This window comes from Mirounga leonina, unplaced genomic scaffold (assembly GCF_011800145.1).
Source record: "Mirounga leonina isolate KUSES-001 unplaced genomic scaffold, KU_Mleo_1.0 Mir_175, whole genome shotgun sequence".
NCBI lineage: Eukaryota > Metazoa > Chordata > Mammalia > Carnivora > Phocidae > Mirounga > Mirounga leonina.
Window position 1 is genome coordinate 18,616,322 of NW_023270453.1, and position 13,980 is coordinate 18,630,301.

Genomic DNA, 13,980 nt, shown 5'->3' on the forward strand with positions numbered 1-13,980 from the left:
AAAGCTTGAGTGACTGAGAGGTTGACCAGAATTCAGGTGGCCCTCTGGGGCTAGGAGGTGAAAACTGCAGTTCAGGAAAGGGGAAGGTTCTGGCCAACACCCTGGGGTTTTCACCAGTGTGCCAGCTAACAGGAAATAGATAACAGGAAATAGACCAGCCTTCCTGAAATTAAAGGCCATGTTTGAATCAGTGCAATCCCAGCCTGGTTTAAGGTGATCTGCATCTACCTTAGCTGCTTGCCAGAAGCAAAACAAAATCCTAGCAGGAGGAAGAAAACATAATTCAGGGTGTCAGATTAGCTGTACTTTTTTTTTTTTTTTTTTTTTTTGTAGAAAGTGTCTGGAATTTTGGGTATGGAATTGCCATACCCGAGACAAAAGCAGATGTCTGAAAGTGAAAAGAAAGCAAAGAACATAATAGAAAGAATATTCAACTATTTGAGTCATTAGACAGGGAAATCAAAAGGAAACTGAATAGAGAATTTCAGTATGTAATTAGAATATTTAAGAAAGAATTTAATTTCCCGATAAATACACAGGCTCAGAGGACATTTGGTTAAGCAACTCTGTTTGTCATTCAGAGTTCTGTTGGATCAAAAATACAGTTTGTATTATTCCAAGTTATTTTTGTTAGGCTGTGTGGCTACATGTGTAAGATCCAGAGACATTTAGCTTCATAAATAATTTAGGACAGGCTCCTGCTCAATGCTCTAAGCCCGTCCACTCAATCCTTCTTTATGTTACGTTCAGAATCAATAGGATTCTAACAAAAATTCCCCCAACCCAACTTCAAATAAGTTTTTAATTTTTCAAAAAAATTTTTTAAAGATTTTATTTATTTATTTATTTGACAGAGAAAGAGAGCAAGAGCAGGAACTCAAGCAGGGGTCATGGGAGAGGGAGAAGCAGGCTTCCGGCTGAGCAGGGAGCCTGACATGAGGCTCGATCCCAGGACCCCGGCATCATGACCTGAGCTGAAGGCAGATGCTTAATGACTGAGCCACCCAGGCGCCCCAGTTTTTAATTTTTTTCCTTTTATCTGAAAACTGCCCCCTCCGTACACCCCCCCAAAAAGGAAATAGAGAAAAAGTGTGAGAGTTCTCCTGTCTCATCATTTTCAGAAAATCAGGTTGTGATGCACTCAGAGGGGTTCCTGCTGCAGGTGAGCAGAGACAACAGAAGCAGCCTGGGGATGGAGGGGGGAGGGAGTCACATCTACCCCGAGCACCTGCGGCCGTGCACCTGCCCCCTGCGGGTGGCTGTGGGGAAGACTGAAGTTCCAGGTGGCTTTACAAAACCAGTGAAAGGCAATGAAGGGGGCCATGGAATTTCCCCCATCTTTCTTGAATTTCTGTTTCCCCAGCTGTGATCGATGCTCTTTTTCTTGTAATGAAAAAAGGGAATCATGAGATAAGAATGCTCTCTACGATATTTTTATAAAAGTTTTACAAAAAGAAAGGATAAGGGTACACACAGCTATCTGGTTACAGAAACCAATACACACCATTAATGTATTTGTATATCATCTTGCTTGAATGGGAAGGCGAGAGTGCAGGGCATTCTGAGCCTTGGGTCAGGAGATTGGAGGGCTGGTCATGTCCACCCATCGGTGTTGCTGCGGGAGGCAGCATGTTGGGGCCTTGAGCCTCAGAACTGAGTCTCACCCTGATCTACTCATCATCCTCCACACAACCCCTGGTTTATGCTGCGTCCTACAAGACCTTGATAGGAACCCCTCTGGCGCTCTGTTTCCTTCACATTCCCTCTTTATAACATCTGCATTCCACAGTCATAGTTGTCTCTGTCCTAAAAAATAGAACAAAGTGGAGCCAACATTTTCAAATCCTACTTACCAGAATTTTGTGTCATTCGCATTTAAGGTGAGGAAGTTATTACTATATTTGAATCCAAATAAACTTTTATTTCTCTGGGTTACAATGCTTCCTGTGATCATTTTCACATTAGATTTTTTAAAACTATGTGTTTAATGGTGAAAATATCATTGATACAAGCGCTTGACTTACTTAAAATTCCCTTTAATTAATATGCCTTTACATGGAAAACAGGACCACGTGATTAGGAAGTTTACCGACATGATGCATGCTATGGCTAAATATTTTAGGATGGGTGCAAGTGCTGTTCTTTCCAATTTTCTGCTGAGAATATGAACACAAGAATATAGAGTGATATGTTTGCCCTAATGATTTGAATACAAGTTATTGAAACATAAAATTCATTTTAAGAAAAAAGCAAGAATCATATTTTCTTTTTCTGCTAGATGGTACATATTTTGCTGAAGGCTATCTGTGTGTTTCTACGCACTTGCTGAAATCAGCAAAATAAAAACCTTCTAATAATTAATTTTACATGCATGATTAAAGAAATCGAGTTCTACAAACCTATAGATTCCCAAAATTAATGAACTGCGGTAAAAGTATGCTTTGCAAGAATGAATAATTTAAAATCGAGAAGTAGTAAAACATAAATAGGCTTTTTCTAACAAAGTTCTTTTCTGAGCATTCCTACAGAGTTTTAAGATGCTATTCAGTAATTCTATGGAAAAATAAGTTACGCTTTTAACAAGATTTTCAGTTATAGTCTCTTATTTTCATGTACACAGAAAATATAACTGACTTCCAGTATTCTTACTGCCATTATTGAAAATAATATAAATGTGTTTTATTCTCAAAAAATTTACCTGACTTAAGAATAATAAGTTACAACATCAAAACAATATATGTAAATATTAGTAATATAATTTTTCATAGAAAATATGATTTTTCTCTTCTTACTGATACATATTACCAAAGCAAGATTTATTTAGATATTTTCTTCCCCTTAGAAACTCTAAAGTGATAAAGACAAATAAAGCATGTTTGGTACCAGAATCGAGTTATTTAATACAAAAACCTTGCAACCCTGTTACTGATTTCAAAACTGCATAATGGCATTGGGTAGATAATTAGCCCTGTCGCATGCATTAGCTGGTTCCCTGGTTGTTCACTTTTTACACAAACCCTGTCCCATCCTGGAAGCTCAGGTGGAATTTCTTGCTTATGTCTTTGGTTGCGGAAAACCAAACCCAGCTCTGATGCTGTAAGCAGGAAAGGAATTTACCAGCAGGTTGGTTAGGGTCTGATCTGCTACCACCATGTCAGGATGTTGCCCCTGGCCGCTTACCACCATGGATCTCAACTCCACGGAAAGCATGGCAGGTAATCTTTAAATGTCCCTCCGCCTTCACTGTAACTGAATCCTTCAGATTCAAAGTACAGGAAAGATGTCTGGTCAGAAGAATGCCTGCCCCACGCTCTACCCCCAGGACAAGGGAACGTCCTCTCCCAGGCAGGTCCTCGCTTCCCAGCTATCTTAGGAGGACCCCTCCAAAATGATAAAAATCCACCTGCTGCCCAACATCCATGCCTCCTTCTTTCTAAACTTAGACTTTGAGACAATTGCTGACACCGAACCTAAAGCCATTTTCTTTCATCCAGTTGAAGGAAGACACTGTTTTCCCCTGTACAGGGAGAGAAACCCAAGATTTTACAGGTTGACACATACAGTATCTTATCTCTCTGGGTGGTCTCCATTTCTCCTTCACTTCTGTCAGGATCTTTTTTTAAAAATATATATTATGAAACTCCCAGATCGAATTATAAACCAAATCATGACCAACATACCCCTATACAATGCTGGAAGAGAGACAAAAGTAAGTATAGGAAATTAGTTAAAAAATAGTTCAGTTATTTTAAACTACTTTTTCCTATAATAAACATGTTTCTTCCCATAGCAAAAAATAACTAATAACATTAGGTTATGTGAACATGGTGAGCCAACGTTATAATACGTCATCAGATCATGTTGAGTCTTACAATATTCCTCTTCCAATAGGAGTCAGCGTTGGGGAAGCATCTGTCTGTCTCTTAACCTGGAGCTCAGCCGGTCCTGTGGCTCTCACATCAAGCCGCTAACCCAATCCTGGCCTGTATCAACAGTGCAAGTGATATCTGTGTCTCTCCTGGCCCTTTTTCTTCTCAAGTTGTTCAGAGCCGCAGGGGAAGACTGGTCTTACATATCTGGACCCACTCAAAGACCCTGAGCCAGGCCGGGTGCTGTAGGACACGGTGAGTGGTGGTCAGACCCGGCCCCTGTTGGGTGGATATCAGCATAAGCTGGGGTCTGCAGGGATTGGGCTTGCAGCACAAGGGGTCAGTGCATGGCTATGGGCAAACCGTGGTCACTCCCGTAGCAGAGAGTACAGAAAGAGGTAAGCAAGTGTTTGGGGCGCCTCCTAACCATGGAGTCAAGGCAGTGGATGTTCTTAGTGATTATCCCGGGGCAGGAAATGAGCTGGGGCTTCCGTCTAAGGAGGAAGGAGTTTCCTTGGGACTGGGGACAAGATGGACAGGTTTGGGAGGGAAGAACATCACTGAGCCTCTGTGTCCTCACTGCCTTTGTGATCCTTCAGCAGGTATCATGAGCAGAGACACACAAGGAAAGGGGGGACCCTCACAGGCCAGGGGAGGGCTAGTTCTAGATGCAACCCCTGCACCCAGGTGTGAGGTAGGGTGTGTGCGTGTGCATGCTATGTTTACTTGTGTGACGGGAGGGGACAGTTAAGCCAGGGGACGTGAGGGGAAGCCCATCTCCTGTGTCCCCTCTGTGATGGCTCCTTGGTCTCTGCCATGGAGGTAGAGTTGGACCCTATAACTGAAGGTGTGACAGCCAGCTGGGAGGGCCAGGCTGGGGGAGGCGTGCCTTCCTGCAGGATGAGTCCCCACTCTCAGCTCAGGATCCCCAGACGAAGAAGTAGGACATTCCTGCAATAAAGCAGAATGCATGCCAGGAGTTCTTTAATTTAATATTAATTTTTTTCTGGCTTCATTTTTAAAAATTTCAAGTTGGTGAAATAGGACGTGACAAGTGTTCTCGTACAGCAACCTGGAGAGAGAGGTAATGATGTGATGTCTTGAGTCTCCGCATATTGGAACAGATGTGGGGGAAGTCTGTAATTACAGTGCTTAATCATCAAGCACAAGGACCTTACCCTAAGTGTGAAGGGGCCAAACTAACATTTCTCACAGTTTCTCCTTCCCTTGTGTGAAAAATTGAGAAGACAGAGTTAATGACAGTCTCTCTCAAACCACCGTGCAACCCTTGTTCTGGGTAATAAAATTATAATTTCACCAGTCTCCCCTGGGTGTGTTGGGGAGCGGCCTCGGTTGTGTGCAAATGCGTTCCTACTACTCAGGGCTGGTGGGTTTGTCTCCTTCTTTCTTGTGAACTGTGAAAAACATTTGATTTGAGCCTTGCAAAGTGCTCTGCATGCAACCATTTTGTCCGGACTTCTCTCTTCATTTGCAACTCTGATTACACGGTTATCAGAAGCAAGAGAAACAAGCAAGTGTCTTTGAAGGTCTCAGGACACCTCAGCCAGTGAGGCCCCCTGCTTTAGTTATTCCAAATGCATTAAAATATAAGTGGATCAAAGTTGGAAATATTTTAGAAAGACTTCTTTCTTGCTCATCTGAAGAGTTGAATTTCTTCTCCCCAAAACGCCCCATCATGCCCGCACTGAGTCGCCTGTGTCTGTACTTGGCTGACGGCAGGAAGGACTCAGCGGTCAGGCTGAGAAGCCTGTCCCACCGCTGGGAGTCCTGGGCCAGGGACCATGGTGAATGCAGTGACCACAGCCACCACGGCGACCACAGAGTCCCCGCCCCCAGGAGAAGAGCTAACCTAGTCGTGGAAGACGGTTTCCTCCCTTGCAGACCACCTCGCACTGACGGGGCGAAGTGGAAATTCTGGAATGTAGGCAATAAGATGTTCACTTCCTTCCTCTGGTTTTGTTTGATCAGTGACCATTTCTCCCTGATTGTTTGATGCAACCCTTATTCTCTCTTTTCTTAGTGGATGAAAGAAAGGCATTTCCGATCCTTGCTGGGGAAGAAAAGGTGGTGGCATTTGGGCAAGGCTAACGGGACGAATTCTGCTTTTCTCAGTTCCTTTTTCAGATTCATCTTCTCTCTGGACTTACCAAACTACGGCAACAGGAGCCTGTGAACATGACACAGGAGTCAGACTTCCCGTGCAGTAAACCTGAGTCTCACGGGTAGTTTCTCATTGTTCATAACAAGGCTGATTCCAGAGGAGAAATAAAGTTTTATTTCATCCTCTGTCTATAAAGCAGAGAGACCCGTTCTGCATTTCACCACAGCGTGGATTCACGCCAGGACCCTTTCCAGTGGCGTGGCACGTCCTTGGGTGGAAGACTGGGGACACAGATATGGGGGTCCCAGCCAGTCTCCGGCAGGATGCTGAACTGGGTTTGAGATGGGACGGACGTTTCCAGGCCCTTGTGGGTCCCCGCCCTCTGTGGCAGACAGCTGTGGGGAAAGTAACCCTCCCCGGCTCCCGTGTGCACCTCCGCAGGGAGGCTCCGGATTGTGCAAACCCCGCGGCCTTGGCACTTTGTTGGGACACTGCCCGTCGTACACGCAGCACGCCGGGTGCTGGGCACTGTGGGGAGTGACAGGATGCGCAGGGGACCGAACAGGCAGGTCCCTCTTTCCAGAGAGCTCATGACCTCGGGGCCGAGCAGAGGCCTTGACCAGGAGTGTGCTGGTTGCTGGAATAAGGAAGGTGAGGGGCGCTTTCTCACACACACCAGCTTCTAGAAGGTTCTCCAGTGTGGGGGCCTTTGGAAAGCATCCTGTATGAACTAACATCACAGCATGCGCGTCACAGGTAAGAATCACAAGGTGGTAAGCGGTGTTGCTTCTGGACCAGTCCCTGGGTGGGAAAGTGTGGCTCCCGGAGTGTGACCGGCTTGTGTCACTCAGAAAGAGCGGCCCCGTGTGCGGTCTCCAGGGGCGGGGTGTCGACCCCTTGTCGGGCTTTGTGTCACCCTGGGGGCCAGGCTGGGTCTTCTCGTGGGAAGCCTGCAGCCTCATGCATGTCTCTCAGCGTCTGTTCTCCAGCTTCTTACTGTTTTCTTTGATGCAGTACCTGCTCTTGATGGTCACTACCTTCTCTGGCAGCTGGTGATGGGAACGCTCACGGGGCTGGGCACCAGGGGACCAGCCAGTGTCCCGTCTCCTCAGTGGCAGTGCCACCTACCTCGTCAGCCTTCCAGACTTTCTATATGGAAACAACGAAGATACAAAAGTAGGGACCCGAAGGGGTATGTGCACCCCAATGTTTATAGCAGCAATGTCCACAATAGCCAAACTGTGGAAAGAGCCAAGATGTCCATCGACAGATGAATGGATAAAGAAGAAGTGGTATATATATACAATGGAATATCATGCAGCCATCAAAAGGAATGAGATCTTGCCATTTGCAACGACGTGGATGGAACTGGAGGGTATTATGCTGAGCGAAATAAGTCAGTCAGGGAAAGACATGTATCATATGACCTCACTGATATGAGGAATTCTTAATCGCAGGAAACAAACTGAGGGTTGCTGGAGTGCTGGGGGATGGGAGGGATGGGGTGACTGGGTGAGAGACACTGGGGAGGGTATGTGCTCTGGTAAGCGCTGTGAATTGTGCAAGACTGTTGAATCTCAGATCTGTACCTCTGAAACAAATAATGCATTATATGTTAAGAAAAAAAAAAAGAAGAAGAAGAAGGTAGTGGGAGGGGAAGAATGAAGCGGGGGAAATCGGAGGGGTGGACGAACCATGAGAGACGATGGACTCTGAAAAACAAACTGAGGGTTCTAGAGGGGAGGGGGGTGGGAGGATGGGTTAGCCTGGTGGTGGGTATTGAGGAGGGCACATTCTGCATGGAGCACTGGGTGTTATGCACAAACAATGAATCATGGAACACTACATCTTAAACTAATGATGTAATGTATGGGGATTAACATAAGAATAAAAAATAAATTAATTAATTATTAAAAAAAAGGAAACAACGAGAGTATTTGAAATCAGACTTTTTATTTTGTCATGGTGCACGTTTCCATCCCCGTGGACACCCCTGTGTGGCCCTCTGGAGACAAATCCACTTCCCCTCTGCCCCGGCCCCTGGATTCCTAACCCCAGCACCCCTCACCCGCTCTCCCTTGTTAGAATGGCGTCATTCTAGGGATATCCCAGAAAGAGTGTCCTGCAGTGGGCAACCCTTGGGATTGGCTTTTTCAGCCCTCAGCCCCTTCCCGGTTTGTCCAGATTCCTGGGCTGCTTAGGGGTTATTTTGTTTCTGGTGCTCAGTGATGCTCCAGGGTGCACGTGGACCACTGTGCCTTGACACCTGCTGGAGGACTTCTGCCTTGATCCAGCGTTTGATGATGAATGTAAAGCTGCTGCAAACATTCATGCACGCGTTTTTATTTTGGTGTGAAACAAAAGTCTTTGCTCTGAGGGAAATGCCCAGGAGTGCACATGTTGGGTCACAGGTCCACGGCATGGTTAATTTTGTAAGAATCTGGGCCAAATTGTTTTTCCGAGCGGTTGCCACATTGTGTGAGGAAGCCGGTATCTCCCGGCCTCACGGGCACCTGGCGGCGTCACTGTTCTGCACTTGGACGGCTCCACCTGTCCCATCGTAGCTCCGATTTGCATTTCCCTGCGGACCTCTTCCTGCGCGGCCACAGGCTTTTCTGTGATGCTTGTCGAGCATGCAACCATCATTGTCCCGAAGAGGTCTGTCTTGGCAGGCTGCTCATTTCCAAGTTTTCGATCGTCTTTTTTTGTTTGTGTTTCTGGGATGCTGGCTTCCTCAGCAACACGTCTGGAACGTGTGAGTCAAACGGAAAGCCCAGGGAGTCACCGCTGTGTTTGTCTTTGGGTCCTATGATCCTTTGAGAGTTCACTGCCTTTTCTTCCCTGTCAGAGTCTTCATTTGCTTGCTTTATGTATAATATCTGGGGTTTTCAGTGGTACCAAGTGGGAGGAATAGTGGAGAGTAGATCTCTCTGTGGTCATGGTTTTGCATTTCCCTGGTGTCTGATTTGGCTCAAGTCAACGTAACAAAATAGCACAGACAGGAGGCTGACACCACAGCCGTGTACTGCTCAGGGTTCCGGAGCCTGGGAGTTGGAGATCAAGATGCGGCCGAGGGGGCGCCCAGCGAGACACCCTCCGGGCTCGCAGATGGCCTCCTCTTCCCTGGTGTGCGCAGGAGAGGCTCACTCTTACACTCACCCCATCAAAATCTATAGTTTCCCAATTATAAATTGGGATAAAAATATCCCGTGGCATTTAGCACCTTTTAATACGATGCAATCACACATACTGAGTTCGCCTCCACACAAAGCCCCCAAATTATCATTTGCAGGTGCATTCTCTGGTCACAGTGCAAGAACTGAGGGTGCAGACGCCGTCAACTTGCTTTTGGTGATGTTGGTGTCTGTGCACGGGTAAGACATGAGTGCTTCTACCCTGTTCTATCTCCTCACGCTCTTAGAAAATGCTAAACCTAATCAATGATGACTATACCAAGAGATAGAAAGGGATATTGGCTCCCTCATTTGGAATTGGGACACAGGTCCCGCCCTGGAAGGGGATAAGGAATGGCCACAATGTTTCTCCTTCCCTGGTATTGTCTCTGTTTCGTGGAAACACCTGCCCATGTCGAGGTGATACACATTTAGTGTTGGGGGTTTCATTAGAAGATTCAGAGACCAAATTTATTACTAAGCAAAATCGCCCTGGCAGAGGAGAGTTCGTGGATGTTGTGTTAGGTCACAGAAGTCCTCGTGTCAGCTTCCTTGCCTCTGGACCTCTGATGTGTTTCCCCAAGTGAGTGTCTTCCCCGTCAGAGAAAGAACGTTTCCAGCTTGTTTTCTTTCAGGATACCAAGTATATGTTTTGATGAATTTTTCCTCTGAATTATATCATTAAACCACAACTGGACTCTCATCTGACCTGACTGCTACTCCTAAAAATGGAAATGGCCACCAAAAGCTCAATTACATTTTCTAGACATATCTTAGTCTATTCATTTAGCAAATGTTTATGTAAAATGTTCTTTTCTCTCTCTCTCTTTTTTTTTAGTCTCTCTTTCATATTTCAGGAATTGAGGTGTCACAAAGATAAGCATGTATTGAACCTTCAAGGGGTTTACAACTCATTTGTGGTCATAAGGTTCAAAGCAAATGTAATTATGATACAACATAAAAATAATAGGAGCTTATCTTACTTCGGGCTGCTATAACAAAGATACCATGGAATGGGTGATTGTAACAGCAAACATATATTCCCTACAGTTCTGGAGGCTGGAAGTCCAAGATCCAGGTGCCGGCAGATCCCGTGACTGGTGAGACCCCATTTTCCAGTTCACAGATGGTGTCTGCTCCCCTGTGTCCTCAACTGGGGAAAGGGGTCCCTTTTATGAGGACACTAATCCCATCCTGGGGGCTCCACCCCCATGACCTCCTCACCCCCCAAAGGCTCCACCTCCTAACACTGTCACCTTGGGGGTTAGGACTCAATGTATGGATTGTGGCGGTTGCGGGGGGCGGAGCACAAACAGCCCAAAATGAGAGCAATAAGGAAGACCTCTCTGAAGCATCTGGGTAGAGATCCAGAGCCAAAACAGCTTATTCCCGTTCTGGCTGGTTAGGGTGTCTGTTCTAATTGCTGGTTACCGGAGTACCATCTCCTATTAAATATTTTATTTTATTTTTTAAAGATTTTATTTATTTATTTGAGAGAGAGAGAGTGAGAGAGAGCATGAGAGAGGAGAGGGTCAGAGGGAGAAGCAGACTCCCCATAGAGCGGGGAGCCCGATGTGGGACTTGATCCTGGGACTCCAGGATCATGACCTGAGCTGAAGGCAGTCATTTAACCAACTGAGCCACACAGGTGCCCTCCTATTAAATATTTTAAATGTCAACTCGGACATAAGGAGATTTCTAGTGGATGAGTGGAAAAGGTAGTTTAATTCTGCTAAAGCTGTTTGAAATGAAAGAAAAGAATAGAAGTGGCATCTGAACAGCAGGTGAGGTTGTGATGTGTCGGTTGAAAGTGAGTCTGAAATTGGATGATATTCTACAGGGAAGGAAAAACTGAAAATATTTTTCAAGGCTCTGTAAAAATTGGAGACTTTTTTTTCCTACCCAAATCTTTCCATGCGTCCACCGAGGTTGAGGAAGGGAGGTCTGGATAGGGACATATCCAGGCGTTAACAAAGCGGAAGAAGATGATTTGGAATTCTTAATGTCTTTTTGGGGCTTAGGGAGTGACCTGACTTAGAAATATCAATAAGAAAAAAAATCAAGAAGAAGATGAAATATCCCTAGAATTTTACATATTTTATTTTTTATTATTTTTATTTATTTATTTTTTTTAAGATTTTATTTATTTATTTGAGACAGAGAGAATGAGAGACAGAGAGCATGAGAGGGAGGAGGGTCAGAGGGAGAAGCAGACTCCCTGCCGAGCAGGGAGCCCGATGCGGGACTCGATTCCGGGACTCCAGGATCATGACCTGAGCTGAGGGCAGTTGCTTAACCAACTGAGCCACCCAGGCGCCCAGAATTTTACATATTTTAAAAATTTTAATGCTTACTGTTGTTTTATAAAGTAGTGGAGAGCTCATGCAAGCAGGGGGAAGGAGTAACACAGATTGAAGGAGGAGATATTTCATTTTTTGTCTCGTCTCCTGAGTGATCTGCTGATAATGGAAACAAATCTATGTGTTGGCTCACTTAATAACAATGATTTATAGTCTGTTTTCTGTTGGACAATGTAATCTAGTCCTATTTTTCATGGAACTGTTGATTTTCTGAATTTGGGTGATGTTCCATGTGATGATCTTATTTCCCAGTTTCATGATATGACCAACACTTGATGCCTCCAAAAACAACCCACCTTAAGAATAAAACAAAATCCAATTAAAAATTGACTACATATACGAAAGGAAAATCTGTATCAACAGCAGAATATATTGCTGACATTATGGTGCAAAAATTAAGTCTGAAACGTAATACAACGTGTCTCATCTGTAGCAAGTTTTATTTTTCTGAGACTGTGTAAGAGTTGTTGGCTCCCAGAAATGCATTACATTTGGCACTGAACAATGAGAGCAAGAAGAGCAGGCAAAATCATGGCTGATAATTTTAAATCAAGCCTAAGAAAAATATTTCTTTCACACATCCCAGATAAGTGTTTAAATCTAATGATTTTATATTGATAAATGGAACAATGTATTTTTCAAGTGAGCAGAATAATAAATTCTATTTTCTATTTATATGTATTGTGTGTTTAACATTCGCCAATGTCTCTGTTCTGTCTTATAGGGAAGAGTTCTCAGATATTTGTTTATTGTACCATGAGAATAGAGGACTGGTACCTTATTCGTATGTTCACCAAGCCTATGATTATCATTTTATGTTATTCTGCAGAATTTACTTTGCTATTTACATAATTACTATGCTTTGATGAAATGTAACAGACATAAGTAAAAATGATATAAATCAGATGAAATGAACACCTGCTGGAGGCCAACTAATAATATAATCTTCAAAGTGACCCAATGTAATTACTCTGCCTACACAAAGATTTTTATTAGTTCCCGTATTATTAGCAAAGCCGTAAATAATTATATGGTAAATATTGGCTCATCATGGGTAACAAGAGACCAATAAAGTGCTTGAATAGTTCACATGTCTTTTCAAAGTGCACATATTATGGGAAAAAACTTCAGAAATTCTGAAGTGCATGCTTCAGTATTCCATTTAATAAATAAGTAAGTTTAGGCTAATTTCACATAATTTTTTAAAAGGCCTGTTTTTCTTTGATGAATAAAACTTAAAAAAATATTACTTTCTTATAGCACGTTCTCTAGAAAATGGACAGAGGCAAAATCTTGCATACTAACACTGTAGAGGTGAGTGCAAACCCAGGCAGCATGCGTGAGGCCATGGGAAGTGAGACAAGCATGTAGGAAGATCAAATGCGCGGGGACACAGTTCCAGGCTGGCTGCCCTTTGCATGAGACCAGCTGACTTCTCAGTGTCAGAGGCATCCAGCTCTGGGTCCTGTGACCTACCACATGATGGGACGGTCCCTCGGTGGACAAGATGGGAGAATACTTTATCTTTGAGTGCCTTCTCCCACACTCCATGGGGTGTGAAGTGTCCTGCATTTCCACAATGTACCAGCCCCATGTCCAGGCAGTCCCCGGCAATGTATGTGCCTCGGTGGGTCCAGACTCTGCAATTCTGAGGCTGGCAGGGAGTCCTGCTTAGTCCTCGGCCCCCGGAATCTGTCTCCACAGCAGGCAAGGTCTAGGGCTGGGGTGTGGGGTTAGAAAGGATGTAACCGTGCAGATCTTGATTGGGGCTTAAGAGAGTCGGTTATACCCACCTTTTCCCTCTCAGATCTTGGCGACATTAACAATCTCTTCTGGTCCCACTTCTGGGTGCAGGTAGTGGTTTGGAAGAAGAAACCACACAGCGTGCCCAGAAATTGGCATCAGTCCTGGGGAACCAAAGTGTAATTTTTGTAGGATCAAATGTAGGCGTCGTAGCAATCCCATTATTTTTGTTTGCTCTGTATGAACTTACATCTGTTAATTTTGCCTTGTTTCTAATTGAAGAGCTTGTTTCATGTGAAACAAAGGAAACAGGGGCACCTGGGTGGCTCAGTTGGTTAAGCGTCTGCCTTCTGCGGAGATCATGATCCTGGGGTCCTGGGATCGAGTCCTGCGTCAGGCTCTCTGCTCAGCAGGGAGTCTGCTTCTCCCTCTGCTCCTCTCCCCTGCTTGTGCTCTCTCTCTCTGTCAAATGAACTGAGTAAAATCTTAAAAAAAAAAAAAAAAAAAAAAGAAGCAGAAAAAGAGGATTTTGTATATACTTACTGAAAAGGGATTCAAACTGTGAAAACCTAAAAAGAAAGATAAAAATTACCAGAAATATCTAAGAGGGTTTGCTCACGCAGTCCTCATGTGAGGTGGTTTTATTCTCACAGAGGAGTCGGTTCCTCTACAATAAAACCTCTGTATGGCTGAGATTGAATTTGAAAACGGCG